This window comes from Diadema setosum, chromosome 18 (assembly GCF_964275005.1).
Source record: "Diadema setosum chromosome 18, eeDiaSeto1, whole genome shotgun sequence".
Lineage (NCBI taxonomy): Eukaryota > Metazoa > Echinodermata > Echinoidea > Diadematoida > Diadematidae > Diadema > Diadema setosum.
Window position 1 is genome coordinate 31,916,485 of NC_092702.1, and position 16,391 is coordinate 31,932,875.

Here is a 16,391-nt window from a genome sequence, read left to right on the forward strand (position 1 = left end):
TAATGTCATGTTGCTACGTGTCGGAATCGACAAAACTCAAACAGAAACATGTGTGAATAGCTCACAGTCTAGTTTCTAGTTCTGTCTGTGTGCCCTTGATCTGGAAATATCATATCAGGACTGGTCGTCACGTACTCGGCATCTTTTAATTTCGCTGATCTCTTGGAACCAGAATGTTCTAAGATGTATAAAGTGACATTTCACGATTTGCAAAGTAAAGGAAAGGAAAGGGCATACATTAATCAATAATGGGACAGAAAGTTTCAAAGCTCTCATAGAAAAAACCCAAATAAGCAAACAAACTTTACTCTGCGATGATAAATAAAACGTAAACCTGAGTTTTTTGTTTAGGGTGTTTAGTAGCGTTCATATTCACTTCATATATTTCTAATATAAAAAAAAGACATGCAAGTCTCGAAAGAAAACATCAGCAAGTTTTAGAGAGGGACATAGAAGTCGGTGAAAATTACCCCCCCCCCCCCATACACACACCTCTCTGAATCATATCATGCCTCAAGAACGTTATTTGGCAGTCACTTATAATATATGTTGTATTTCACCTTTAAAATAAAATAAAACAAGACAAAACATTATTACTTTGATACCGGTCTTATTTTTGGTTCCTTGATTGCTTAGTCATCACAGATACGTGTAATAGTAGGCTTAACTATTTCACTTTCAGGATATTAAAGTTTACAGGGAATAGTCAAAGAGTTTTCATAGGGCAGTGAAAATGTGTCTTGGTAATTGCTATAGATTGATTACCATGGCGAATCAATATGTATACACTCAAACGTTTGCTCTTCTCCACAGCTGCAAATTTGGAAAGGCATACAAAATCCTGAACTTGGCAAATGTTTGTGATACTCAAAAATATAGCATTGTCTCATCGAGTTGAGTAAATTTACTTAAGTACATCATTATTGTCATTTCTCGACAGTAGGATAGATGCACTTGGTGTCAGGTATAACGTAATCGAAAGTACAACAACTCGACGGTTAAAATTCAGGTTTGGATCTAATGCAGGTGAAGAAACAACAACAACAGGACAACACCGGAGAAGGTTGATGCTATGGTTGAAACCGATGCAGAATTCGTTCCTGATGTTGGCTAACGTGAAGAAACGAGACGGTCTGTAGAAATGGCAGCTAGGGTTTAACATATGAAATCATATCAAAGCGTGCAGGGGGTCTTTGGGGGAATGTGACACCCTCGACCTCTTCCCCCCCCCCTCCTCCCACGATTTTCTTACTCTTTTCTTCTCCCATACGATATTTTTATCTCTCAAAGCTACTCCTAACTCTTAATGTTTGTGAGCGTGTGGATCGAGTCAGAATGTGTTCATATCGGAAGGTTCGAAACTCCTTTTAGACTTTTGTCATATATTATACCTCCCTCGAGTTTTGTTCTTTTTTTAAACGACCCCCCCCCCCCCCGATGATTTTCAGACTTGTATATTTGAACAGCTATATGAATACAGTAAATCGTTTCTGTACTTTATTACGATTCATGGATGTTTCTTTTTTTACAGCGTAGTAGCAAAGCAATAAATTTGACAAATCTATACATGCATGGAGCTGTCGATTTATGTATACATGTTGTGAAATTATGAAACTTCCCCTTTAACGCACTTCAAATATCTTCATTATGTTTCCCTATGAGTTCCGAGGGCATATTAATGCTCTTTGTAAATGAAACAGAAAAGTATGCCTCATTTTAGAGGTATGTTCGGAAGTCTGTCGGATAATGAAACGATGAGATACCAATTTATCCGCGCCCAGCGAGATGTTAAAAGGCACTCTCCGCTCAATAACATAATAATAGTGCATTAAATTTCGATTGGCACAATCATGGAGCTTTAGTGTTTGAGCTTGCGCATGGTATATTATGCGCTTATACAGTAGTTTATGTGATTTCCAATGTACCGAGATTAGTTTCCTCTTCATGAAATGAAACAAAACAAAACAAAATATGAATTGACAAAGTCAGATGACTTAATAGCTTCTGCCAGTGAAAGAAGGGGTCATACACACATGTAAAACTAAGGCAAAACGCCACGCCTTTTTTTTTTTTAACACATCAAATATTTTACAAAAATGGTGACGTTGTTGCTAATTTTGGTGTTGTTTGCACCCGAGATCAATTCGGATGTTTTAGAGTCCTGATGTTCGTAAGGTCGCCTTCATTAGCGAGCAGCTCGTACATCAATTCTCGTCGGAGAGAGCAAGTTTTCCAGACATCGCGAAAACAGTGTTCATACTGATACATATCATCCAGGGTTTACTCTGACCAGGAAATCGAAATTTCGATTGTTGTGCTCATCTTTTTAACGTTTATTATGGCTTCTTCTGAGTTAACATAATCTTTATCGTATGATATTTCAATTTCAGTTTCCCACCAAAAGATTGATGTGACTGCGTGAACCAAATTCATGTCGGTTCCAATGGACATGGTTCCCGAGGACCCCTTAAAGTTATCTTTCGTGTACGCTATCAGGGTTGTATACGTTTTCACGTAATGGATTCCACCTACTCATGTGATTGATATAAACGTATATCAATGATTTCACAATGGATGTTCCCTACGACAGAGAGCCGTTTTGAATAAAAGTACCATGACAAACTAAGTCACATTATTATAATTTCCCAGTAGAGTCTCTCGCTATTAGTTAGTACGAAGGATGATTATGATCAACGATTTAATTCAGTGTAACGATATTAATTTTTTACTCCCGTAGTAGAGACAGAGAATGAAATCAATAATCAATCAGTCGAGAAAGCTCTTTTACAAATTATATCAGCTTGATGTAGTGAGTTAAGCTCCAATCGATAAGATTTTGTAAAGAAAGGTGACGACACGCTCCTTTGAATCGACCGATTTAGACAATTAGAAAGCTGTATTTATCATGTATCTATGCTCCTGTGTAAATGTCTATCATTTGTAGACCTTAACATTAATGTCGTATTGTTTGTATAATTATACATGTGTACTGTATACAAAATCATGTTCATCCTTTGCAGTATTCCCACTGTCTTTTAGTCGTAAACAGAGCACTGCAGAATTTCGTATATTGCCGATGAATGTGCCAGAATCAACTTGAGTCTTGGCGCAAATCGAAACCAGTCACTAAGAGCGAAACGAACCAAACCCAACGACGTGATCAGGAAGGTTAAATGTATTACTGTTATGTGTCACAGTTTACCTTAACAAGGGACGTCCCGAGGTATGGCCTTTTTGAAGAGTGGACGGGAATGAAATCCTTCCACGGACACAGACTGTAATCCACGATATTCCTGTAAGGGTCTTAAGTGTGCGCGAATAATTAAATCCCACGCAGTAGATCAACTTAATCGATATCTGGAACGCAGTGGTCTCTGCAAACGAAACAATGTGGCTGGGATGTCTTTAATCGTTCCCTGACGAGAGCGTGGAATAGTCGATTGGGTAAGAACGCCGCCAAAGGTTAGCAGAAGGTTCTTTAATACCTATTAACGGCACAACATTAACTACTCGTAGTTAAGTCATGCATGTGACTGTATAAGAGAAAGGAAAACCAATACTAGCGCTATGGAAGGGGGCGTTCCGACGCGATTGTGAAAAACTGATTTGCTTAACAGGTTTCATGACGAACAGAACAGAACACATGACGAACGTCTCTTGTAAGACATCATCGATCGTCCGGCTGTATAGGAAACACTCAACCTCACCCGCATGTCGGATGAAAACTGAACACAACATGGTCGCTTACTACCGTTGCCATGACAACTAGTCCGTTCGCCTTGGAATCATAGATTAGAACAGAAATCATGCATCAAAACTATAGGTCTAAGGGTTTCCTTACACTCCATCTTCATGACCGTTGTTTTTGAGAGCTTTGTTTACCGTAAGCGACTCAGAGTCAACCACGTTACTGGGGTATTATCCATTAAAGGAGCTTCCACCAGCGAAAACTGGGTTGCCTTCTTGTTTAATTTCAAACGACTATTCCTCATGAGCTTACTTGTCTTGGTTGTGCAGCATCAGATGGATAGGAAACCATTCCACAAAAACATAGGCTGGCAATCAACGGTGTCCTCCGCTGTATGTTCAAACTGTTTGTGTTTGAGCGCAATTCATTGCGAGTATGTCCTCAGATGGCTGCATTGTAATTCTTTGCAAATGGGTTGCCATAACAGATTATACGCACTTCAAAGTCTAGAGCTAGCCAATGCCGTAGATGTTTGGAATGGCATAGAGAATAACACTGGCAAGAAAACTTGCTAATTGGCGCGAGTCAACAAGCCCTCCGCCGCACGAGTTCGGGTAGATAAAGGTGAGGAAAGGCCGCTAGGCAGTCCCCACCGGTGCGTCGAAGTTCAAGCCGGTGACTTCACCCGAAACGCGAGTCAAATCTTCTAAACTCAACCGAAAACGAAAATGTTGTCAGTAGTTGTGACGACAGACAGTTAATTTGCTTTGACTCTTCGGATGCCCCCTACTTCGACACTCGACACGCACCTCTCCGAGACGGAATCTATCGGCTTACGCTATTGGATATGTGATATAAGCATCGCATTCATGCCATAATAATGCATACGTTCCAAGCACAAAAATCTCTGGCTGTTTCTATTTGTTCGTCTGACTCTCAACTCTCTTTTTCTGAACACGTGTGCTTAGAGCTCCACTCACCTCATTCTTTTCATAACATTTTTTTTTAAGCTCACTGGTTGATGATTGGTAGACAAATATAGATTTGAGGTTCACTATAGGCTGTGAGTGTCAAAGGTCAACTTACTCTACAACATGTAAACTTTTGTAAAAAGCCGTCCCGAAGGCTGTTTTGAACGTCACTATCGGACTACGCCAGGCCGAACCAGGCTAAAATCACCGTCATAGAATGCCATCGTCACTCTTCGCCAGAAATCGCACGGATCTGCCGCGAGAGGACTGCTGTCGGCACCACGACCCACGGGGCCAACGAGTGGGTACGCGAGAGGTGTTTGGCCATAGGACGAGGGGATTGACACACACACACACACACACACACACACACACACACACACACACACACACACACACACAAACACACACACACTTTCTTATAATTCTTTATTCGAATTTCGTTCAATTTCATATCACAAAATTCACATTCACAGAAGCAAAAACAAAACATTATACAAAGACAAACTGCATTATGCACAAACATTATACAAAATAATGTCAGTCTCATATTATGCACAGACAAAATGCAGAAACACACACAAACACACACATGCACACGCACACAAACAAACAAACGAACACACATACACTTTATTAAATGGTATTCATTTCCATGCAAATCATGCAAGGACAGTAATCTAAATGCTATTGCTGTACAAAGGAACAGAATATGCACACACACACACGCACACACACACACACACGCACACACACACACACACACACACACATTTATATAGGCCTACTAGTCTTAGCATGATCTTGATTAAGAAATCCGTAACACCGAATTATATTTTCGTCGAGCTATTTATGTTTTAAGTGTTGAGAACATTCTTTACGGCGTTAGAACATAATGTTAAATGTTTCATAGGTAAACCTGTTTGCTTTGCTCCTAATTCAAAATGTGTGTGTGTGTGTGTGCGTGTGTGTGTGTGCGTGTGTGTGTGTTTTCGCAGTGCTGTAATAAGTAAACGACGTTTACAATTGCCTGGTAGCTGTAACTTTATATTGCTTCCCGACGGACAATGCATTCACTTACAACCAATATCATATAGGGCTGCACTCCTTTAAAGGCATGCATCACTTACCATTTGCAGATGAAAAAAAAAAACAGCTTTAGTGATCAAAGATAGTTCTAAAATTAGGATTAGGGATAATTATATAGAAACGACCAATGTAAAAATGTTAATCAGAACAATAAATGTTGAACATTGTTAAGTATACAAAATGTGAACAATATTTAGAATAAAATTATTTATAGAATAAACTGTCTAGAGTTATGATTCATCGATAAAAATAGTGATTTTGGGCTTTTTTGGCGAAATTTTCAATATTGTATAGAATGTTTTGTGATACAGCTGAAACACACATATGCAGTAAATGTGATAACTTGAGCATTTTTAAAATCACCGCTCCCAATGGTAAATAATACCTTTAACATTTCCAAATCTAAGTCATACATGGTCATACCTATAGACTTCCTTAAAGCTCAGTACGGACTAGTAATAGGAAACTGATGATGCCGAGAGCTCGGATACATTGAGTTGAAAGTTATTATCCGCGGGTCGGCGTTCTAAGTGCATTTTCGCGGGAACTAGCTTCGATGTATACTCCTCATTCCCTTCGGGGTTCCGGATTTGTTCCCTTTATAACTAGGCGTTGAGTGAATGGCAAGCATGAGAGAGGAAGTTGTGGAAAATCCGCTATGGCTCGGAATGACGACGACAAGGCGCGTCCCCCTCCCCCTCTTTCTTCCCTTCCTTTAGGCATCAGCTCTAGTGCACCAAGTAAATTCGTCGCGTGATTACCTTGTTTATGTCATCTCAATATGCAACCACAATCCGTGGAATCTCGGTCTTTCCTCATCGCCATCATCTTTACATCTTCATAGATGTTTATTTGGAGGACTATTCACTCGTTTTTAAGATTCACCGGTCACAGCTTTCGGTTATGACGCACTTTGGGTCCGCTTGTCCTTCAACTAAAGAGCTTCGTTGATGAAACGAAACAGGTCAGAAAATCTTGCTTGTCAGCTGCAACAGGGGTGATTTTAAGGGTGCACATCATGATGACACTGGACAATAACACTGACTTAAATGTTATAGCCATCCGTATAGAGATTCCTTTAAAAATGGAAAGGGCCGGAAGGAAAGTCCTGGCGACTTGTAGAAAATTTCTTGGACACATCAAGTAGGAAGGAGCCAGCAATATATGCACGAGAACAGCATACCTAACACTGTGAATTAGACGAAACATTTTGAAACCCAATATCTATGCTTTCATTCATGTATATAGGCCTATCTACAAAAATCAACACGACACAGTCGCGAAGCGGAAACACAAGTATGCGTAAACTGATGAGGTGTTATATGCACAGGAGTTACATTTTGCCATGACAACGTGAGCGACGTGGACAATAAGTATTTTCATCTTTCACCATAGCATAGACAACGCCTGCAATAGAGGTCTCGTGGTGTTTCCTACACATTCTTCACAGCGGAGAGGTGGTGTCTTAAGCCCCTTTTACACTTTCACGGATCGCATCACGGATGACCACGGATCGTCGATCCGGGATCATCCGTACTGTTTCCGGCATGACCGTGTTGACTCCTTGAAGTCATCCGGCATTATCCTTGATCATCCGGTATGTCCGCGGAAAAAATTAAGCTTGCTTAATTTTTCATCCCGGACATCACGGACGAAAATCAATACGAACTCTTCCTTGTTGGCACCGTCTACTCCGTGTTGCTTCCGTATTCCTTCCTTGCATGCACCGGCTATTCCGTGTTGCCTCCGTACTCATTCCGGGACAATCCGTGAAGACATCGGGACGTCCGTACTAGCATCGGCTCCATCCGGGATGAAAAATTCGTGTATTTTGTAAATACAAGCTCATGAAGTCCATTAAATTTGCTCACATCTTCCCCCATCAGTACAGCCAGCAACCCCTCATACTCTGTTCGTATAATGGTCGCACGAAAACCTTCAGTGACCCACACATTTCCTTGACTTTTTTGTGTGTGTATGTGTGTGCATTTTGATTTGTTTTGTTTTGTTTTGTTTTGCTTTGCTTTGTTTATGTGATGATGTTCCCGCAAAATGAGAGTTTGCAACGAAGAGATTTGCCTGACGTCGACAAGCCGAGGCATGGCTGCTGTAGATTTTCTGATGTGCTTGTTATTAGCGCTGGAAGCATGTTGCCTGAGAATGATAAAGTATCAAAAGCAAAAGTAAATGTTATCTGTCAACATTTTTGGGATATCCGTGTAAAGAGAGCGAAGGGACCAAGTTGCATCCGTGCTCTTCCTTGATATGGCCGTGTTAGCTCCGTATCGTTTCCGCTGTGGTCCGCGTTCGTTCCTTGTCTGTCCGTGTAGGCACCGTACTTGTCCTTGTAGCATCAGTTCTTGTCCGTGTAGACATCCAGTTGGCATCGTATTCACACCGGCATTGAGAGGAAAATCGATATTTTGCATGCCGGATCACCACGGATGACGATCCGTGGTCATCCGTGTAGTTATCCGTGAAAGTGTAAAAGGGGCTTTAGCTTGGTGTAGTTGTGTCCACAGCGCATCTTTTCATGTTCTTGCACATTCTCGCCCTCGCGATGAGTAAAACGTCGGTTGTGATTAATAGTCCGTCACAGTTCTGTTTCTTTTCCCCTGCTTAGTTTGAAACTCGATCCGTCAAGAACTACTCGCTTTGGCGAGTCACGGCTAGATGTTAAGAGGCGCGTATAGGGTTTCATCCTGAAGACGGGGAAGTGTACAATATTCACTCACTCCTTTCGCTAGTTACGTCTTGCCGACATGATGATACTCTGCAATCACGTAAGGCTTAGCTACACTTTATATACGGCAAGGATGCAATAAACATCACTGCAGCACTTTCGTTTCATTATCTGACTCTGACTCGGGAAAGGATGGGATTTCACTCAATGCCATCACTATACGTATGACTTGGATAATAAGAAAGTTGTCATCTGCAGCGCAGTGTTCGCCGGAGGGACAAGAAGCCTTGGCAGCCTTGGCATAATGGAGGCATCTGCACGTACATCATGATACCCACAATTCAGGTGCGCGCCAACTCATCTATGAGATCTAAATATTACATACATTGATATAATAGCTAGAGTTATATAGGCTTAGTTATAATATGTATAATACACATCCGGATTATATCAACATTCCATATTTATCACCTATGTAAACATAGCACATATACACACACAAACGCACATACACACACACACGCAAGTACACGAACACCACGCCTGTGTGATTTTTTTTAACAACGAAAAATAAACACACAGAGGCGGGAAAATTGAAACAAGACAAGGAGAAAACATACTTCAATTGAAACAGGGCAGAAAATAAAAGGCAAAGTGCTCACTAATCTTCACTATCTTATTTTGGGTGCTTCAAGCTATGCTACTGTCTATGGAAAATCGCTTCCTTAATTCTGATCGAAACATTCGCAACCCTTATTACCAGGGGCTTGCTCCGGTCACCCTTGTCTATAGATGCCAAACTGAATTCATCCAAGAGGCAGGGTCTAATCTATAGAGTGATTTCGCAAAAAGGTTGCGATAAATCATCAAACCTGATTTAGGCAGAGAGCTCGACAGTTTTTTTCTTAGGGACCTTTGGGGTTTACCGTTGGTAAGGCTTTCTATCTGCAGGGCAAACTATGCCATTTGTGTTACTCGCGGTGAGCCATTTGGTGTTCGGGTATATACACACCATGTTCGCAGTACATGTATCTGTTTTTTAAAAATGTAGTAAATCATTTAACACAGAGGAGTGTATGAACACTTTCAAAACAGGACGAATGAATACTGTAAAAAAAAAAAAAAATCTGTTACTCAAGACGTAGCATAAAAAACACTGAAAACAACAAAAATAAAATCATGTAATCTTCATCTTACAATAACACGTTCATGCCCGGTCCAAACTACAGACATCGCACCATATATGCGATAACCGGCGATTTGAAGCAGGATGAACTAGACTATAACTAGTAATAACATATCCACCCCTTTACATGTCACTGACCCGTATGCTCACTTACTCAGCTACAATGTAAACTTTTTCTTGCTCGAAACGAGGAAGCGCTGGATCCCAGATCGTGACGAAATCTTATTAAGCTGTGTGTAAAAGAAAGAGTGACAATTTCACTGTTGGCAACCGAGTAAAGTAAACCGAGTGAACTTAAATTACTGTTACTGAAAAGGGATAATTGATACGGCAATGCCGAGTTTGGAGTCTAGCTTGGAACGTAACCAATTTCATCTCCATAGCGACAACCTTTATTTATGGAAGTCCCGATGGAGGAAATACAAAATCTTTTTGAGCCAAAGAGGAGATTAAATACTTACGACCAGGAACTTTGGGGCAAATCTGCGCGAAAGAAAACTCATTGGAATCAAACAAAAGTTGTCCATAGAATCCAAAGAAACATGGAATGTTCAGTGGCAAGAAAATCTATGGATTGTCGCCAGACAATTTGAAGCCAGCAACACACTTCTCATGTTAGCAGCACATAGATACAGCATTCGTGGTACATGTTTAATTATCTCTTTCAGTATGAACAGCTTCTTATAGACTTCCATCTGACTCCGTGGATCCCTCTGGCAGTATTGCATGACGGGACAGAAATCCCATCTCTTGTTTGAATAAGATATCGACTGCCAATTTTGGCGTCTAGATGTTTGTTGTACAGGTGGTAGTAAAACAACTTTTTTTTTTTTTTTTTTTTTTTTTTTTTTGGGGGGGGGGGTTGATTTTCAACGTTGGCCTATGCTTTGGTTTGCAGAATTTCATGTTACAGAGTGTATTACTAATCAGAGGTGACCACCCCCTTTACTTTTCTATCTCTTCTTTTTCTCGATCGAAATGAAGAAGCGTTAGATCCCAGTTTCTGACTCAAACTTCGTAAGATGCCTGAAACAAAAAGTGCGAGGATTCCACTGCTGGCAGTATTATTTGCACCACGTCTGATCGGTAACCCCCTGTGACAGCTAGACGTGCTACATGAGTAAGTTCTGGACTGCATGATATTGAATAATTATATTCGGGATCTTGCCAGTGACTCACTCGTGCTAAAAGCAACATTCTTACGCACGAGTTGAGCGTCACCTCATCCAGTTTCACTGGTTTGCTCATCGTCAGATTCTGAACACGTTGAAGGAATTTTTAGCAGCACGTCGTCTGCGTAGTCATTTGACACGGTTCAATTAAAGAACGATATCCTCGCTGGATAGTTGCCATCATTTTTGAGCATCGCCTCTTTTTTCACCATGTATTGAGAGGTTCTTTTGGCTGATGATATTGCGTTTCTCGCACAAAAAGAACACACAACAGCACAAAGCTTACATTAAATGGCAGTTCTGTTGATTGAGAATCTGAACAGAATGTGCAATGGAATCTAAATGCAATATGACAATTTCTGTCGGGCGATTCACTGGGTGTCAAGATGGACGATCTAACTTTAAGATTTTAGTTTTAACAATGAGAAGTATTGGTGAATCACACGTTAAGTGACGAGATGATTAACTGCTTTCAACATAACAATAACGGTATATTTCAACTCAATGTGAAGAAAAGAATGTTACAATGCTTCACACAGACTACCGAGAATATAAAAAAAAACTGAACATACCAACGCATGAATAATTTGCTTTTGAAGAATCTATAAACTATTCGATAGCTAATTGTCATGTTAGGAGATACAGTATGTCAACATTGCAACCTGAGGCATCCTATCATGTATGCATGTATGCTAAGAATGACAATAGAGGTAAAATATGAAGGTCCATTAAGCAAGTGTCTTATCATCATGTTCATTGCATTCAGCTCAACAGACTAATGATAATCTGCGTTAAAAACAAAATATTTTAGGGAAAATGGAGTGAGTATAAGCTACAAATTCTCTATAATTTTACAAATGACGATAAACTGTTTTCAGGAATGCACACTGTCAAAATAAGACAATAACGAAATATCTATTAACACATACGGAATGGCTAGCCCTTCAAACTATACAAATGTTTGTATGTGTGTGTGCGCGTCCGTATAAGTGCTTGTTTACTATATGGTTTGTGTTTGGACATGTGTGATAAATAGCCAGAGTGACAAGGCGCAACATTGGGTGGGGTCTTTTCTATACGCACATTCCGGCTAGCAGTGAAGAGTGAAAACGAAAGTAAGATTTCCCTCGGACTTGGCACCAAGATGTCATCCTTACATCTGACCTAGTCGTCACGATAGTTTTCAAAGGGGAAAGACAAGCAGAAAGCATGGGGAATATGGGAAGGGAAATCCTCCCTCGGCAAAAGGGTCAGAATCTATAACCAAACTATATAGGGATTGACATTACTTTGACATAGCAGAGAGCACCACAAACTTGACAAACATAATACAGTTGTTATTGAAGTACATGTACCTGAAAATGGAAACGACATGATAAAAAAGCATACTGATAACGGTGTCCTCTACCTGTACCATAAGATACAATGAAATGCATGCACGTATAATTACGTAATTATAATCTTTCTTTTCGGCATGCTCTCTATAGGTATACTCTTGTCTTGGATTATTTTGATGTGAGCATTGCGTAATATTTTGTTACAATGATTTCATTTGTACAAGTTGAGAAATAAAACAAACTGATATAGAAATTGAAACATAATGGAACGAAGTGAAGAATTGTTTCATGCTCTACCAATCACAGGAACAAAATGCTGTTTTGACCGATTGAGCCATTAGTAACCAATTAAGAACTGGAATGGAGTTCTCAAACATGCTTTTTTTTTTTACAGCATTAAAGAAGCTGTATCGTTATTTTTTGAGCCTCGCCTTACTGAGTTTCCATCGCAATAAGTGAAACCTGTGATCAAAAATATTACGTTTGTAATCCGATTTTTTGCTTTAAACAGCTATGCTTGCTCCATGTCTGAGATTACAGATTAATAAGATAGCCCGTAGGTTTAAGGAAGCAAGGAAGTTGAAATCTTTAATTCGTATAGACCCATTAAACTAAAACACTTCTCTCTGCAGATTCTCAATACCTAAGAACTCTATGTTTATGGAAAAATCAAGTCAATTTACACCGTATCAATCTGTCACACCTATACACGTACTTCAGTGACAGGGCACCCCAGCATGGTTGGTGTTGCTGTCAAGCAATTATTGCCGAGGGTGACTAGACAGGGAAGTGGTAAAGGAGACAGACAAGCCATTAAAGGGACTGTACAGTACTGGCTGAGGTGGGGATTCATGTTTTGAACATTCCTAAGTGATATAATGAGAAACCTCTTCTGAAATATGAAAGAGCATGTAATTTTAAAAAGAAATCAACATTTATTTGATGAAAATTGGTTTTCAAATGGCTGAGATATCCACAAAAAAATAGTGATAATGATAAAAGGCGACAGGCCACGCCTTTTATTAGGATCTCTATGTTTCACCTTGTTTTCGGATATCTCAGTCATTTCAAAACCGATTTTCATCAAATAAACTTTTGATACCCCTTAGAATTGCATGCTCTTTGACATCTCACAGAGAGGTTTCTGAATATCTCGCAAAACGTTAAAAGCTAAACCTCACCTTAACCAGAACTGTACACACCCTTTAACAAGGACTATACGATTAATTGTAATAGTACTGGTTTCTACGCGTGCATGTGACTGCATCAAATGCTAAAATGCCATAAACGAGTTAAAATAACCCAACTTGACATCCGCGCTTGACTTTCTATCTGCGGTAGATAGCAACTCTTCGTGATTTTAGAGGCGTGGTAAGCAGGCTAGTTAATTTTTGTTTGCTTGCTTTACCAAGTGCGGTGGTCGACGTGGTAGTTTTGGTGGTGGCGTGTGCGTGTACGTCAGTGTGTGGGTGCGTGTGTGTGTGTTGATTGGAGGTGCATAGGTTCGTTAGTTCCGCATAGCTAATTTAACATGTACTCGTAAAATGGACCATCCTGTGAGAAGTAGCAAGTCTCGAGCTTTTCTCGATTCGCAGGTTGTATTTTCGAGGTCTCATTATCGCTATGCGTGTCGTGGATGAATTTCGGTTATTATACGACCAGAGGAAGGGTAAGACAACACCCTGATGTCGCTCCTGGCCCCGACACACATCTGCCTGGTTTGGGGGTTCATTAGCTACCGAAGATAGGAACACATCAGGGTGAGCGAGGAGCAGTATCCATCAGGATATCGGAGGAGAGAGACATTTCTAACAGAGGTTGCTGCCTTTCTTATCGCAGGACGGTTTTACTGTAATAGGGCAACTGCCACTGGGGCCATCTCAGATCGTATGGATTAACTCGCAAATAACTCCTGTAAAATGCGAGCCAGCTGCCGCTCGATTTCACGTAGCGCCAAGACAAAAACACGCTCACAGACCCTCAACCAATCAGATTCGTCACGGCCACTCGTCCTCACTATTACCACACCGTACGACTTGCATCTTAAATTTTAAAAAAGAATACCAGCAGGCGAGCTAATCACATGGTAGGGTGTGCACCCTCAGTCCTCGCCCAGCCCAACGGAAGTGTTCTTTGAATCATATGATTATAGTCTCAACTAAGAAGCACCAGGCTAAAATACTCTGCAGATGATCTATCCTCGAAATTTCATGCCCAATTGAAGAGGCATACATGACATCGCCTGGCTACGAGTGCTGATGACGTCCTATAAGAATAGCTGCAACCCTAGGGAACACGACATGAGCAACAGTGCATTCACCCGCAAACACGCAATGTTGGGGGGGGGGGGGGAGGGGAGGAAAGGAATCTAAAGGCTCCATCGAAGATAGGAGAGAGATGGGCCAACGTCCGGAAGTTTAGCTATAACCAGAGTTCGTTAAAGAAAAAAAATATGAGAAATTTTGTTGTGTTACAGCGTCGCGTGAACAGAAATAGCCGCGTTTTAAAACCAACGTTGAATTTGTGTTATCCTCTACAGTTCACGCTGGAGACCTATTAAAATGATACCACTTCACTGGATTTTATTTTTGTAATTCAGTGATATACAAAGGTCATAATTATGATCAGATCTGAATAACAAGATTTCTGTTACTATATTGTGGGTCATCCCCAATTTTTTAATGTTTATTTCTTCTTTTTTTAAAGATGAATATTCAAAACAAATTATACTAATACACTAACAATTTGCGAACTACGCGTGTACTCTTTGTTCGCATAATATTTGCTATCGAGGACGTGCTGCATGACAAAAAAATTTATTAACAGGTACCTTGGAGAAACTTTGAAATATATTGAAATTCAAAGTACTATCGACTACTTAGTGGGGACGATTTACTCTATCAGAGAAAGCATAGTATTATGCCTCATTTCTCCTCCTCAGTCAGTCGACTTTACATAAATTTCCCTCGCTGTAGTGAACTTGATATAAAATGAGACTTACCAGTCTAACTGACAAGATTTTTCAAAAGGGCGAATTCCCAACGCTCAGCTCAGCTGCCTTGGGTGGACTCATGGAGGTGACGTCACTCTGTGAACATCAGATAGGGCAAGGCAAAGGAAAGTATGAATGGAAAAAAAAAAACAAGCAGTAGGCATCCTATTTTGTGTTCCTAGTTTGAATACTAATATGGAAGTAAGTCGCACCCAACTCGTTTTATTTTGATATCTGACCTCTCTAAACGCTCCTGATTAAACTCGTGCAACGTTCGTGCAAACTACATAATCATTATAAATATGTAAGACTATACTGCCGTATTTCATAGGTCTTCATTAGTCCAGGGAATATTATCGAAAACCGAACAAAATCGAGCGGATGCGACACTGCGATCTTTAGTCCGTTTATGTGTATCTACAGTCAAACATTTCTGTAGCGGCGACCCAAGGAATACGAGAAAAAGTGGCCATTATACAGACAGATGACCGCTATGGACAGGACCGTTGACGTGGCTTTTTCTCTCAAAGGATTTTTTTTATTAGCTGTATGCGGCAGGTGGCCGCTGTAGACAAGTGTTCGCTGAGGGAGGTTTGACTGTAAAGGATTCGCAAGAATGCGTTACGGTAATTTATCCTCAAACCGACTAGACATCGAAATTTTCTCGTTTGTTTCCATTTTGTTAATATCGTTTGAAGAATGAAAGACGTTTGCGAGAAACCACTTGTAGACATTTAGTTCAAAGGAGACAAGGGTATAACATTCATTTTCCCTCTGAAAGCAATTAACACTTTCGTTCTCACATTTTTTCCTTCTTTTAATGATCTAATATATTCTTCGGCAGCTACAAGAGACACGTATATTTAGTCACCAAGAAGGATCATTATAAAAAGAAATACCAACTTATATTTACAAGCTTAGAAAATGCAATTATATTCGAGAACAAGAAATTAGAAAAAGTTGTTCGGATATAAAAGACTTGCATCCGCTCAGTATTGGTGCTTTGGCCCTGTACTTATTTCATTTATTTTTTTTATTTTTATTTGTTAAACATATGGTACAATAAAACCTTACATCTATTCACAAAAATCAAACTATTCATGGCAGAAGTATGTGTTCTTGCGTGTATTTAGCAAGTCCGTATGGATGTTGAAGATCACGTTTATTTTGGTGAATAGATAATCTTTAATGAATGCATTTGAATAATAAAAATAAACAAATACATGGAAACAAAATAGACTAAGGAATGTGTACAGATCGATTACTGTCACTG

The 16,391-nt window shown here is 40.0% G+C and overlaps 1 protein-coding gene across 1 annotated transcript in view; it reads right to left on the reverse strand.

Moving 5' to 3' along the window:
• LOC140241881 (5-hydroxytryptamine receptor 1F-like) overlaps positions 1-15,211 on the reverse strand; it is a 32,243-nt gene extending 17,032 nt beyond the window's left edge. The window contains exon 1 of the mRNA XM_072321635.1: positions 15,128-15,211. The gene's annotated coding sequence lies outside the window, so the exon portion shown is untranslated. The remainder of the gene's footprint in view (positions 1-15,127) is intronic.
• Positions 15,212-16,391: the final 1,180 nt, after the last annotated feature.